This window comes from Falco rusticolus, chromosome 9 (genome assembly GCF_015220075.1).
Source record: "Falco rusticolus isolate bFalRus1 chromosome 9, bFalRus1.pri, whole genome shotgun sequence".
In the NCBI taxonomy this organism is placed as follows: domain Eukaryota; kingdom Metazoa; phylum Chordata; class Aves; order Falconiformes; family Falconidae; genus Falco; species Falco rusticolus.
In genome coordinates this window covers 1561852-1571185 of record NC_051195.1, presented here as the reverse complement: position 1 = coordinate 1571185, position 9334 = coordinate 1561852, and the positions used below count along the sequence as shown (strand labels likewise).

General features: G+C 42.6%; 1 long non-coding RNA gene across 1 annotated transcript; it reads left to right on the top strand.

The window, feature by feature from the left end:
* On the top strand, positions 1 to 3247 carry LOC119153820. The gene is made up of 3 exons (XR_005106233.1): positions 1 to 213; positions 2110 to 2223; positions 3036 to 3247. It is a non-coding gene; the product is annotated as an uncharacterized LOC119153820 (long non-coding RNA).
* Positions 3248 to 9334: the final 6087 nt, after the last annotated feature.

Sequence of the window (9334 nt, the reverse complement as noted above, 5' to 3'; positions counted from 1 at the left end):
ACACAGGAGTCGTGAGAAAATGTATGTGACTTTACCGCAAACCAAGGCAGAAAGTCCTGGTGAAGGAGGCACCTCGTGGTGGCAGCGATGGCCCAGGAAGGGAGTGGGTAGGCTACACGGAGGGCAAAACCAGCTTCACTGCACCCCTCACACTGGGAGAGGGGCCTTTTCAAACCTGAATTTTATAAAGCCACAGGACCGCGAAAGTATAAGGTAAGCCCAGGTAAGGGATTTGGGGAAAACCCTGTGGAAGTCCCTCTCCGTCTGGCTGATGCTGAGATGAGCGCTGGCACTGGTGTCTGCGGTGGGGAGCGATGTGGCGGAGGCCACCAACCCACGCTTCCATCACAGGAGGGATTTTCCACTCACAAATAGTCCTTGGCTGTGTTTTCCTTTTCTGTCTCTATTTCTTTGTGAGGATCTCACATTTATTATTGACTTTCTTTTGGTCATACTTATGTAAAAACTGATCAAATTTAATCTAGGCTCAAAGAATACAATATGGGATTTAATACAGTAATTAAAGGGACTTAGGTTCTGATTTTATCTGTAAGTGTTCAGAAATCTGGGCATCCAAGCTTCTATCTATGGAGTAACTCCAATGTTTTCATCAACATCAGCTGGAGGGTGCTATTCTTTTTAATTGCAGTGGTCAAAACAAGATGTGCATCTGTTCTGCCAGTAAACGGAATTTCATTGAGGTACAAATAACAATAAGACATCATTATGAATGATATTTAGTACTGTTAACCCTCTTAGGTTGGCGTGTGGGTGTGTAAGATGTCATTTGTCTTAAATACATTTTTGCAGAAAATTGTTTTCTTGTCCTGGCTTTTAGAATGCGGTGGATCCCTAGAGTTTCAAATGGCAGCTCTCTACCGGTGATTCAGTGATTGTTAGTCTCCTCCTCATGCTACGTTGCTGTTCCCCTCTCAGACCCAGGAGCAGATCCCACAGAAGAGAGATCTTTCTTTGATCCACCATGGAAATTAACATTCCTCCTGCTTCTTTTCGTCCCAGAAGTTAGGATGCTAGCTCAGAGCGCTTGTGGAAATAGCAATTTCTGTCTAATAGCTTGGTTATAGACATGAAGCTACGAAGTCTAATGAGCTGTACGCTCTAATGATGTCCTGATAATGGTAGAATAGAAGAGATTATACATATATATATTTTTAAATGTACAAAAGGCTAAGAGTAATGAAGTGTGGAAGAATGAACTGTTTGGGTGGAGTATCATGAACCCTTGAGTCAGGCAGCTGGGATACTTAAAAAAAATATAGGATCTTTCCCATAGTGATATTCCCTGCTATTTAAGAAGCTCATTATACCCCCTCTTAATTTTAACCCATATGATCATAGTTACTACAGATCTTAAATAACATCTGCCCTGGATAATCTGTGATAGGTTAGATCTAGCGGCACAAATTCTAAGCCTCCTAATGACATTCAGATGATAAAAATATTTTATTTATAGATTATATTACTCACCTAACTGTATACTGAAACTGAGAGAGAAGGAAAACACAGTCTGCATGGAGCTAATGCTGAGCAGATCGAGACAGAGCGGACTGAAATACTGGGTTTAAAGCAAAATACTCCTTTTGCTCAGTTCTGAGAAAAAACCAGAGATTTTTTTTTTCCCTTTGCATTCTCAAAGCTCAGTGCTAGGAACTGCTGACAGACACTTGGATTAGAACTCTTTTGCATAAGCAACACATATTTATATGAACAACAGTAAATTGTCCCCCCCCAGCCCCCCAGTCCTGGTACCTTCAGGGGCATGGCAGCGGCCAGGCACTCGGACCAGATCTCACAGGAGTGTCCGGAGCTGCCAGGCTTTGAACGAGCTGCTGTGGCTGTTTTGTTCATGACACTTCTAAGGTGAAACTTGAGATTTTTGTTCAGACATACATTCAGATCTTTGTTGTGTTATTGGTTTTGCCCCTGTATTTCTTCCCTGTATAGGGAGCTAAAAAGGCTGCAAGCAGCCCCTTGGCACAGTTGCCCCATCATGGGATCTCTGGGAAGCCAGGGAAAAGACTCAAGTATTTTGGCAAAAAATTCTGAATAAGATATATTTTTGTTTGTTTTGTTTTTTGTTGCATGCAGATCTCCTCAGAGGAAAAGAGCTCAGAGCGTGTTCTTACACACCCACAAGACACTGTGATGCTTTGCAGTGGTTTCCATTGCTGTTAAAAATGCACCATAAAGCTCAAGTGAAAGGTAAAGAACAAAGTACCAAATTATTCTCCTGGACTGATGATATTCCACTTCATTGTCTAAACTTCTAAATCTCATAGGACTTTATCAGGTGTTGATATAAACTGCTATTATTATTATTATTACTACTATTATTATTACTACTACTATTATTACTACTATTATTATTGTTATTGTTGTTATTATTATTATTATTATTATTATTATTATTATTATTATGGCAAACAGATTTGATTTTCGTGAAATCTGCAAATGCTTTCACCAAATTGCTTCAGCTGGTAATTTTAAAGGGGCTGATATTCGCAGAGCTGCTGCTGGCTCCTTAACAGCCTGGACAGGCAGAGCTGTCTCTGGTTGACCCACCAAGAAGGAGTGGAGGAAAAAAACCGAATATTAATAATGAGGCCAGCTTGGTTTGCAGTGTGCTCTGGAGCTAGTTGTGTAGCCACTCAAGTGTGCTGCCCAGGGGGCATGCAAACAGAAGGGAAAAGGTTTGCAGGATGCCTCCATCCCAGCTGCATAAGCAAATGCTAATGTGCACGTAGCAGAGTTGTGCCTAAAATCATTGTGCACTGGATTTATTAATAGCCCATGTAGCTGGCCTTTAAACTCGGATCTTTTGCAGGAGCTGAGCTTTGGAGAGAAATGTTCCCCAGAAATGTTGTCCCAGAGGCCACAGAAGCCTTTTCCGAGTACTTGGACCGGGACAAGGCGATTCGAGTCTTCCTAATTCTGCCCTACATTAAGTAAATTATTTTCTGTATGAGTGCTGAACTTGCTGAGGCAATGTTTTCTTGCTCTCTTTATGTTGGCAGAGAAGCATCATGTGCATAAGGACCTGCTGGGAGGGCAGAGGAGGGACAACAAGGACCTGTAGAGCACAGTGGGATGGAAACACTTAACACAGCTCTTTAATCTGGACCTTTATTCCCTCTCCAGTATCTCTTACAATGATTTATACAAGTGAGGTACAGCACTGCCAGATCTGCATGAATGCTTCTAGGATCAGAAAAAAAAAATAATCCCATGTGCACTTGTCATTTTTTAACTGTTTTAAAAAATATTTTATTTATTCAGTACCATGTATTTTTTGCAAGTTTTACATAAATATTTATAACCCCCTGTGTATCTTTGATATGAAAGTAATTTCTCTTATGATTCTTGCTCAGGAAATTACAGCCTTCTCAGCAGATATTAGGGAATCCCTTGCTCCTTGTATCCCTTCTTCCCCCTGGCCTTGTGTGGAGGAATAATTTCTTTGGTCCCTTCTGAGGGTGACAAAGTGCAGGCGCAGCCCAATTGTCATTAGCGCTAAATGATGTGTTATGCCTTCTGGATTTGGAGCACCTCTTAACTTATTAGCATCTCAAAATCACTATGTAACGTAACCAAAGGGCCAGGCTTTGCTCCAGGGAGTGCCAGGGCTTGATGGCAGTGATGCTGGGGGTCTGCTGCCAGTACATCCCACTGCCCGTGTCCTCGCGGGATGGTTGGAGTCTCAGTGAGATGTCACCAAACCTCAGGGAATCATAGACTCATAGAATCATTTAGGTTGGAAGAGGCCTTTAAGATCATCAAGTTCAACCTTTAACCCTAGGACTGGAGCAGCACCTGGCTCAGATTTGTCTCCCTGCAATTAGTCCCTCACCCTCACACACACGTACTTTAAATTGTTGAGCCACCTATTTACTTCACCCAGTAATTGTTTTAGGAATTATTCATACTGTGTGCTTGGCAAGATTCATAGAGGTTTCCTTGGGAAACTGCAGGCCTTCAGGGACTCGGCTGGTTTATATTCACAGGGCTCATTTTTCAGAAATATCCAATTTTCTAACTATTCTTTAAAACAATGAAGTATTCTTTCCTCGTCTGCGCTAGAAACATATTTCTCATGCATAAAACTTGTTTCCTTTTACATTTTGGCAATTGCACTGTAAAGCAGAACAACAGCAACAACAACATACCGGGGCTATCAGGGCTTGGGACCACTGCCTGTCTTCTTGTCTTCTCAGCTCCCGGCGCTTTGTGCTTGGGTCTGCTGCATCCACAGTGGGTTCCTCCCTTGAGCAGAAAAGGCAAAACATGGTTGTCTTGTGGGTCTGTACTTGTAGGAAGCTGGAGTATGGTTTATGCAGTATGTTTCTTATGCTGTGTCCTTGTTAACTGTAGGGAGGGACAGACTTCAGGGAGGCAGTGGGTGTCTGCCCAAGCTGAAAACCTTGTTTTCACCTCAAAACATTACCCCAAAATCTGTCCAGAACTGCTGCATGGGCTGCTTGGTACATGGTGATGTTTCTCATGATAGTTCATGTGGGTTAGAAATTGTCTTGGAGATTTAAGCTACAGTATGTGTACTGAAGATTCTTGTGAGAGAAGTGCAGCAAATGCCACCAGGACCAAACATTTATGAGATGCTGAAGGCAGCCCAGGTAAGCTGGGTTATATCTGCTAGTGGTCATGCTCCGTGGGCCTGCTCAACACTCATATTTCATTTTGAATTCAGTTATCGTGATGATATATGAGTTTCTGGGAAAAAAGCTGTCTGTCCCCAGAGAGGCAGCATCTCTGTGGGTGTGAAATATCACAGCTTCTTTCAAAGGAGCTTCTGACAGCTTATCCCAGCTGAGGATCGGATCATGCACGTGATGCAAAATGTCTGCTCTTTTCCACCTAACACTGACAACCAGCTGGGCCAGGATGCAGCAATGAAAGGCTGGGGGTCCTCCCACTATGGGCTGCTCAAGGACCCAAAGGTGAATAAATTTCCACTGGCACAAGTAGTGTTTGAAGTACAGCCCCTGCTTGGAGAAGCGCTTTGTCCCAGGGTTCTCCTTGCACACTTAATGTTTTCAGATAGCTTTAAAAACACATGATGAGTTTTCAAATTGGTGTTTAATTTTCTGGGAATGGACATGCAATTTTCCTTTCCCATCCCTCTGATCTCCTGCAGATAAGGTTCCTCATGGTGTGCCCAGGGTGGGCTGATGCCTAATAGCAGCGCTTATGCCCTAAGGGTTAATTGTTTCCTAATTCCCTAAATTGGTTTCTACTTTTTTTTTTTTTGCAAATAACACAGTTGCTGCTCAAAACCAGTTATCAATATAAGCTTAAGCTTATGAGTGTATCATTAAAAAGTTACCCTCCAAATCTCTTCTCTCTGCTGTATGAATTACAATATTTGAAAGAAATACAAAAAAAGGGTGAACAACAGAGCACATAAAGCAATGGTCTAAAATTGCTCTTTCTGAGGGCACGTTTTTCAGTCATGGCAGCTTGGAGCAGGAGAGGGTAGGATGGGGGACCAAAATGATTTTGAAGTTGGTTGTATTACTCCCTCCATAGCTGTTCTCTTTGTCATGTTTCCTGTCTCTTCTTTTTGCCCCTATGAAGACACAAGTGAATTAGCACAGAAACACTGTTTGTGGTCTTCATAGACAGGAAAAAACAGTGGAAGGCACAAAAAATCCTAGCAGTGAATTTGATGAGATTGCTCCATGTAGTGTTTACCCGAGTGTATTTTATAATCATGATAATATAGGGATGAGGATGTGACTGATTTTTATGTCATTTTGTTGTTTAGGGCAGATGCTGTTCTCCAGCTTCACATAGTTTATCCAGGAAAGAGCCGGTATGTCTGTGATCCTGTTCAAACATACCCAGTCTTGGATGCCATCAAAACTTCCCTTGGAAAGTTAAATACGAGATGAGGTCAAGAGTTTTGTTATGACCAGCCGCTGAGCTGGGTTACTTGCTCACCACTGAGTGAAAGATTTTTTTCACTTTACCCTTGACTGATGCCAGTGTTGTTCTGTCCAGAAGCTTTTTCCCTATAAATCACTTTGCCTCAGTGCAGGGTAGCTGATGTCATCAGCCGCTCTTGGGCTTTTCGTAATATTTGAAGCTGCACCAAGTAAGTGGAAAGAATTCTTCACTAGCAGCCTTTATTTTTTCTGTTTTGGTCACTTCCATACTAATGAAGACAATCTTGGGTACCGAGAATTAACAAAATTCTGGTGTTTACATGTGAGCAGCCAAAGGCTGCAGTCATTGGACAGCCTCCCAGATGGTCTTCTGGGGTCAGAGCCACCATAAAGGTCTGAGTGAGAATGTTCTGCAGGTGGAAAAGGAGATCTTGAACTTCCACGCTTCCCAAAACGAATTCAGATGCTAAAAAGCAAGTTGGTGCAAATTGCTCGTCAGTAGGTTTTACTGTCTTTTTAGGCTCAGCTAGTTTTCTCTTGACATAATTATACCTAATGTACTAATGGATAAGTCAGCGGGGATCTATGCTGGTGTAATGAAAAGGGTTTAACTAACCGAAAGTTATCATATATATCTCTGATTTAGCTCCCATCTCTGGCTCTTTGGGATGCAAATTGTGTCTGCTTAGTCTCCTTCACGTATTGATAGAATGGAAGTTGCTGCACATGAGGGATGCTACAAAATAGCCTTAATTGAAAGAGGATGCTTCATGTGTGGTGGCAAGCTTCATGCGTTGTGGATGGAGAAGGTAATTTGGTTCAGTGATGGTTCGGTGGGATAAGGGAACATGGCATCACAGTGGGAACAAGCCTGGCCGAAGGCATGGGGCTGGGGCTGCTATCTGCAGGTAAAACCTCTCCTCCTCAGTAAATCAAACGGCTGCGAAAGGGAGGGGACGGAGCTGGTACATTGCACTCTAGGTCCTTTGATCTGTCACTTTTACAGGCGTTGCTTTAATTTGAATGTATTATCCTCAAGGAAACGTAGTCAGTGATCTGGGCATTCAAATAGGAACATATTGCGAAATGCCCCCAAATGCATCACGTTTCTCTACGAACAGTGGCCCGGGAGCCTGTGACCGAGCCTGTCAAAGCCAGCCAAGAGCAGAGGCAGGGAGTACCTGATGGGCCATTTCTGTAAGTGGAGCTTTTGTCAAAACTGCAGAGCAAAGAGAAAAACATATTCTTAAGACTTCAGTTGCTGCATCTTAAGCTGATGCATGCTGTCAGATTGGATCTCTCATGTCAAGTTACAATCTGACTTCAGATGTCACAACCCAGCACATCAGCCACAAATCTGCCAAGCTTGGTCTTCATGTGAGAGTTGTTCCAAGAAGCAGCTTATGAGGAGATCTTTTATTTTTGGATCCACTTCTCACAGAGTGTTTCAGACCAGGTACTTCTAAAAGCTTTCCCTGATGAAAATGCCTGTGGTATGTATACGCCTGCATCGTGCAAGGCTGTTTCAAGTGCAAGACTGATGTCTGGTATCTTGTAGGTCTTGTTTGTCTCTGGCTGTCAGTTCCTCCCGTGCCAGCCTGATCACGGCTATGTCCCACACGCAAGACTATGTTTATGCTTGTGGGACACATTGGCTTGGAAAGATCTGCAGGTGTGAATATCCAGGGTTTTTTTTTTGAAAACCCCCCTCCCGCATTTGCCATGTCCTTTTCAGACCGTATCTTCAGTGTGAGTAAACCCAACACTGTCAGTACAGAGAAGCTGCCTCTGTTGCCTGAGGACCTGTCCCAAAGGTCCTCTTGAAGCTGAGTTGTCTGCTATTTCTGTAAATAATGCACTTGGGCAAGTTTATGCCAGGGAAAAATGCTGATCTGGCAAGCAAAGTGAGCCTTGCTGGCAAAGTATTTTTATGCTGCTGTACACAACTGGAGGATATGTTGGCCTTGTCTCAACACAGAAATGTCTCCTCCTGACCGCACTGGAAAGTCTGTAGTGCAATTTAGGATCCATGGTTATCCAGGCTCTGCTTTGCAGTGATAAAGCACGTGTCTCACCTTGTGTTATATTTGTGTTGCTTTATGATGCATGTTCACATAAATGGCAACACCCCTCTTCCCCCCTCCCCCCCCACCCCGATTTAATGGTACTTGAATGACAGAGCCAGTTCGTGCTGCCACTTGGATTTTAGTTCTTACAAATGCTAAAATATTATCTGCTAATTATGAATGTGTATGTTAGAAAAATACTCAAAAATGTATCTTTTTAGTTAAAAGGTAAGTAAAGCAGAAGTTAGTCTATAGTTGAACACTTAGTGGCTACCATGCTATTCAGCAGACACAAACCCACAAATGGGAGAGCCAAATTCTGCATTTACACTTTCTAACAGAGATCTGTCTTGCAGTGAAATCCCATGCTGGCTAAAAGTCTACACCTCATCTTTGTCCTTCCCTTACGTTATTTAATGTCCTTTCACTATGTTTGAGACTTATGTACGTATGATAGGTTCCAAAATGGGTCCCAGGAGGAGGTAGAGGATCACTGTAGAGGGATGCAGCCACAGAGAATGCCAAAGGCTGCACATCTGGTGCAACCTGGTCCCTCACATCAGGTTGATGCGACCTGGTTCTTCTCATGTGGTTGAATGGAAGAGGCTAATTTCATCCCTAGGAATCATGGGCATGGGAAAAATAGGATAGCAGTTATGCAGGATGCATTTTCAGAATGTTGCTGACTGCAGGTCTCAGCCGTCCCACTTCTGTCACCAAGGATCAGACCCTTCCAGAGGTGAAAATGTCTTTAAAACACTCTTTCTCTTTACACTTTATACTTGTGACTGTCCACAGTGACAAGTTCATAATGTGTTCCCATTATGTCGTCAGGCCAGAGATCAGAACCTGTGTGGATAACAGAAAACTGTCCTCTCTATCAAGTACCAGCTTCACCCCCAATAGCAAATTTTATATTGAGTGAAAGTAACACTTCTTACAACTGATTTCCTACAATGTTCAAAAACAGAGGCTTGTGTAGTTTGCCAGGCAGAAGCAGTCTTTTATGACCATGATTTAATTAACATGACTAAAAGGGAGGTGGTTGGCAGAGCAAGGTGCTTGCATAGGCGTTGTCTGACCAGCTCTGGGCATGTGGATATTAGCATGAGTAAATAATTATATTTGGCACCTGCTTAGTATTGCACTTCATCCGCTGTTTCTTCAGACCCACTTTTAGGAATTAAAATCATCATGTTATGTTTTACAATATTTTTTATGCATTATTGATGGCATTTATAAAATTAAATTGCATCGCATTCATAGTAACGCAATTGAAAAGTTTCAGTCTATTAATGTTTTATTGCTGGAGGGGACAGTAGCTGGTAGTTTGAGCTACACAATATA